Source organism: Dipodomys merriami, unplaced genomic scaffold (genome assembly GCF_024711535.1).
Source record: "Dipodomys merriami isolate MVZ:Mamm:240054 unplaced genomic scaffold, mDipMer1.0.p SCAF_6, whole genome shotgun sequence".
Taxonomy (NCBI): Eukaryota; Metazoa; Chordata; class Mammalia; order Rodentia; family Heteromyidae; genus Dipodomys; species Dipodomys merriami.
The window spans coordinates 71762858-71768857 of NW_027206179.1; positions in this window are offsets into that span (position 1 = coordinate 71762858).

A 6000-nucleotide genomic window follows, 5' to 3' on the forward strand; every position below is an offset into this window, starting at 1 on the left:
GCGTGCGCACAAGGGTGAGCGCTTTACCGCCCAAACGTGCCGCGTTGTCTGGAGTAATACGGATTATCATCCTACCTTAAAGGAGAGTGCGGATTTTACTTACGAGATAAATCGTCTGCTGCGTGCAGTACTGTGTGACATCTCTTTATTTTTTAAAGCTACTAAAATTCAGCCCTCCGACGGTGGCTCCTGCCTGCAATCCTAGCTACTCTGGAGGCTGAGATCTGAGGATCACAGTTCAAAACCTTCCCTGGCCAGGAAAGTCGGGGAAACTCCTACCTGCAATTAACCACCAGAAAACTAGAAGTACTGCCGTGGCAAAAAAAAAAAAAAAAAAAAAAAAAAAACCCTGAAATTAAAGATTATTTTCAATGATTATGAAAAATGCAGCGTATGTTGTGTTATTGTTGTTTATGTGTGGGCCCTTTCTGGGATTTGAAATCAGAGCCTGGGCTCCGCCCCTGAGCTTATTAGTTCGATAAGAGTTTCTCAGATTTTCCTCTTGGGCTGGCTTCAAATCGCAATCCACAGATCTCAGCTTCCCGAATACCTACAAGTATAGGTGTGGCAAGGCAATGTGGTAAATGACAGACCAACCTGAGCTTACATTGCTAATAAGTGGTCTCAAAAGAGAGATTGACTGGGAATATGGCTTAGTGGTAGAGTGCTTGCCTAGCATGCATGAAGCCCAGGGTTGGATTCCTCAGTACCACATAAGCAGAGCAGGAAGTGGAGCTTACCTTGAGCATAAGAAGCTCAGTGCCCAGGCCCTGAGTTCAATCCCCAGGACTGTCTCAGATAGAGAGACAGAGAAAGGGAGCCCAGTGCCAGTGGCTCACACCTGTAATCTTAGCTTCTCAGGAAGTTGAGATCTGAGAATCGTGGTACAAAGCCACCCCAGGCAGGAAAGTAAATGGGATTCTTATCTCAACTAAACTGGGGGGAAAAATTAAAAAAAAAAAAATTTAAGCCGGAAGTGGAGCTGTAGCTCAAGTGGTAGAGGACTAGCTTTGAGTACAGAAGCTCAAGAACAGCAATTAGGCTCAAGGGGGGCGGGGAGGAGAGGGAGAGGGAGTGTATAGAGAGAGGGAGAGGAAGAAGGAGAGGAAGAAGGAATCAGTCAGTAGCTCACACCTGTAACTGTAATTCTAGCAGCTCAGGAAACTGAGATAAGAACAATATTCAAGCCGGGCACTGGGGAGCCGGTGGCTCATGCCTGCAATCCTAGCTACTCAGGAGGCTGAGATCTGAGGATCACGGTTCAAAGCCAGCCTGGGCAGGAAACTCGGTGAAACTCTTATCTCCAATAAACCACCAGAAAACCGGAAGTGGCACTGTAGCTCAAGTGGTAGGGCGCTAGCCTTGAGCTGAAGAGCTGAGGGACAGCGCTAAGGCCCAGAGTTCAAGACCCACTACCGACCAAAAAAAAAAAGAGCAAGATTCAAAGCCAGCCCAGGCAGGAAAGTCTATGACAATCTTCAATTAGATAGATAGATGGATAGATGGATCGATCGATCTAGAATTGGAGCTGGGGCTAAAGTAAAAGCACTAGACTTGAGCAGAAAAAACTAAAGGACACTGTCCTTAGTTCAACTCCCAATACTAGAATTAATTTTTTTTAAAGATTGGGAAGGTGGGTCAGTGGTGGAATGCTTGCCTTGCCTACATGAGGCCCTGGGTTCAATTCCTCAGCACCACATAAGCAGAAAAAGCCAGAAGTGGCACTGTGGCTCAAGTGCTAGAGCACTAGCCTTGAGCTGAAGAGCTGAGGGACAGCGCCCAGGCCCAGAGTTCGGGCCCCACAACCGGAAAAAAAAAATTGCACATTTAATATATAATAGTACCAAATTTCTATTTTATTTCTACTTGTTTCAGAAGATTTTGTTTATTTTTAAGACAATCTGCCAGTCAGTGGTGGTTCATATCTGTAAGCCTAGTTACTCAAGAGGCTGAAATCTGAGGATCATGGCTCTAAGCCAGCCAGAAAAGTCCGTGAAACTCTTCTCTTAACCACCAAAAAGCTGGAAGTGGAGATGTGGCTCAAGTGGTACAGTGTTATCATTGAGGAGAAGAGGAAGGTAGGAATTAGGGGTAGTGCTCAGACTCTGTAGTAAGTTCTCAGACCTGAGTTCAAGCCCCAGTACATCAGCTGGGAAGGTAGCTCAGTGGTAGCGTGCTTGCATCACACAGATGAGGCCCTGGGTTTGATTCCTCAGCACCACATAAACAGAAAAAGCTGGAAGTGGTACTGTGGTTCAAGTGGTAGAATGCTAGCCTTGTGCTGAAGAGCTCAGGGATAGCGCCCAGCCCCAAACTTCAAGCCCCACGACTGACAAAAAAGTCTGTAGGTCATGTTTTTTTTTTTTTTTTTTTTGTCGGCCATGGGGCTTGAACTCTGGGCCTGGGCACTGTCCCTCAGCTCTTCAGCTCAAGGCGAGCGCTCTGCCACTTGAGCTACAGCGCCACTTCCGGCTTTCTGGTGGTTTATTGGAGATAGGAGTCTCATGGTCTCTCCTGCCCAGGCTGGCTTTGAACCTCGATCCTCAGATCTCAGCCTCCTGAGTAGCTAGGATTACAGGCGTGAGCCACCAGCGCCCGGCTGGTCATATTTTTTTTTAACCACATGGAATCTAATCAGCAAAAACATTGGCTTTTCTTTCAAAATATGTCCTGAGCACAAACATTTTAAGACAACATTATTGCCTAATAACTACTAATTACTATCTAATAATTTGTTATTCTAATTGTTAAGAAAATGAAGAAGAAAGAACAGGCTGGACTCTATTTCAAAGGGCAAGGAGCATTTATTAAAGCACAGCAAGGGGCAGCAACCTCCCCAGAGGGAATGGAGGATTTGCAAGGAGATGGAGTTGGGGTCAGGCTTCTTTTGTCTTAATGAAGAAAGAAAATAGAAAAACAGGCTGTGGTTACTTAGAGGCTTAGGTGTGGATACTTTCAGTTAGGGGTAGCAGGAACTTTCGGCTAGGTATACGGTCAAGCACATCTGTGCATGCGCACACCTGGTTTTTTTGCTTGACCTGGAGAAATACGGCGGGATCAACCCTTCACTAATTATTGTCCAGCTTCTACTCTTATAAAACTAACATATCTATGCAAAATTCCTATGACCTAAGAATGCAAATATATTTGGAAAGTGGGTCTCTAAAAAGACAATTAAGGGCTGGGAAGGTGGCTCAGTGGTAGAGTGCTTGCCTTGCATGCATGAGGCCCTGGGTTCAATTCTTCAGCACCACATAAAAAGAAAAAGCCAGGAGTGGGGCTGAGGCTCAAGTGGTAGAGTGCTAGCCATGAGCTGAAGAGCTGAGGGACAGTGCCCAGGCCCAGAGTTCAAGCCCCACCACCAACAAAAAAAAAAAAAAAAGAAAGAAAGAAAAGAAATTGAATAAAGCCAAGAAGGTAAGCCCTAAACTTACATGACCTATGTCATAATAAGAAGACAAGCGGCTGGGAAGGTAGCTCAGTGGTAGAAAGCTTGCCTTGCATGCATGAGTTTGATTTCTCAGCACCACATAAGCAGAAAAAGCCAGAAGTGGTGCTGTGGCTCAAGTGGTAGAGTGCTAGCCTTGAGCTGAAGAGCTGAGGAACAGTGCCCAGGCCCAGAGTTCAGGCCCCACAACCAACAACAACAACAACAAAAAAGACAAGATTAAGACTCCAAGTATGGCAGAGAACTTTTCCTAACATTCCAGAGGCCAGGGATTCAATCTCTAGTAGTGGAGAAAGAGGTAGAGGAATGGGGAGAAGGAAGAGGGAAGACTATTAAGACATAAATACACACAAAGGAGACCACCATTCAAAGACAAAGGAAAGACTGTCAAGAAACTCAGATGAAACAACTTTTAACCACACCTTGATCTGAGACTCCTAGCTTCTAGCACTGCAAGTAAATAAAGATAAGTTTTTAAGTCATTTATGTCTACTAAGGTCATAGTTCAAGTGGTAGAGAACCTGTCCCTGGATTCTATCCCCAGTACCAAAAGAAACAACAAAAACCCTACACTAGTCATCCCTCCTATGTGCTTTTTAAATATAAATTATATAGGCCAAGGGATTCTGGTATAGCAACAGAAATCAAACTAAAATACCTTTTCCTCACACTATATATAACAACTGTTTATGTTATGAAGATATAATATTTGATATTAATTGCACGTGTGTGTGTGTATACGTTCCGGTACTAGGGCTTGAACTTAAGGCCTCATGCCCTTGCTTAATATTTAGCTTTTTCTCCAAAGGATTGTACTTTGCCTCTTTTTTTTTTTTTTTTTTTGGTCGGTCATGGGGCTTGAACTCTGGGCCTAGGCGCTGTCCCTCAGCTCTTCAGCTCAAGGCAAGCGCTCTACCACTTGAGCTATAGTGCCACTTCCGGTTTTCTGGTGGTTTATTGGAGATAGGAGTCTCACCATCTCTCCTGCCCGGGCTGGCTTTGAACCTCGATCCTCAGATCTCAGCCTCCTGAGTAGCTAGGATTACAGGCGTGAGCCACCAGCACCCAGCTTGTACTTTACCTCTTGAGCCATACCTCCTCTTCAAGAATTTTTTTGGCGGGGTGCTGGGAAGGTGGCACAGTGGTAGAGGGTATACTTACATGCATGCGGCCCTGGGTTCAATTCCTTAGTACCACATAAGCAAAAAGAAGCTCAGGGACAGTGCAAGACTGGCAAAAAAAAAAAAAAAAAAAATTTTTTTTTGGTCGGTTTCAGGGCTTGAACTCTGGGCTTGAGTGCTATGCCTCAGCTCTTCAGCTCAAGGCAAGCACTCTGCCGCTTGAACCACAGTGCCACTTCCATTTTCTAGTGGTTTATTGGAGATAAGAGTCTCACTGACTTTCCTGCCTGGGCTGGCTTTGAACTGCAATCCTCAGATCTCAGCCTCCTGAGTAGCTAGGATTACAGGCATGAACTACCCGGCTTCTTCCAGAATTTTGATAGTTAATTGAAAATAAGTCAGATTTGTCTGCCTGGGCTGGCTTCAAACTGTGATTCTAGATCTCAGCCTCCTAAGCCACTTGCCCCCAGTTAATAATTTTTTTTTAAAACAGTCTTGGTGAGGTTAGGAAGGTGGCTCAGTGGTAGAGCGCTTGCCTTGCATGCATGAGGCCCTGGGTTCGATTCCTCAGCAAAAAGAAAAAAGCCGGAAGTGGCACTGTGGCTCAAGTGGTAGAGCACTAGCCTTGAGCTGAAGAGCTGAGGGACAGCGCCCAGGCCCAGAGTCAGGCCCCAGGACCAGACCCCCCCCCAAAAAAAAAAACAGTCTTAGTATATAAACTAGGCTGCCCTGAAATTTACTATGTAGTCCAGATTGGTTTCAAACTCATGATCCTTTGCCGGGAACCAAATGCTGTTTGCTAGAAAATACAGCTACTACCTTCAACCAAGTGCTATTTGCTAGAAAATACAGCTACTACCTTCGATTAGAGCTGTTAAGCCCTGGAGCCTATTGATACCTTGTTTGACAACATTGCTGGGAGCCACCACTTGGCATAAGAACTGCCACCACTTTGCATAAGAGCCTTTAAGCCTTACAACTTACCTATGTCCTGTTTGACAACATTGCTTGGAGCCTTCTGAAGATTCCCCACCTATGACCTTTTGCAAGATATACTTTGCACGGGGCTGGGAAGGTGGCTCAGTGGTAGAGTGCTTGCCTTGCATGCATGAGGCCCTGGGTTCGATTCCTCAGCACCACATAAGCAAAAAGAAAAAAGCCAGAAGTGGCACTAGGGCTCAAGTGGTAGAGCGCTAGCCTTGAGCTGAAGAGCTGAGGGACAGTGCCCAGGCCCAGAGTTCAGGCCCCACAACCGGACCCAAAAAAAAAAGATATACTTTGCAGTTTTGGTGCCTAGCAACCCTATTGACCTGCTGATGCTAATTACCCTGCTCTGCGTGCTATATATACTGCTGTGTAAAAAATAAAGTTTGAGACCTTGATCAGAACCCTGTCTTGGTCTCCTTCCTCATGTCTGGTTTGTCTCTCATT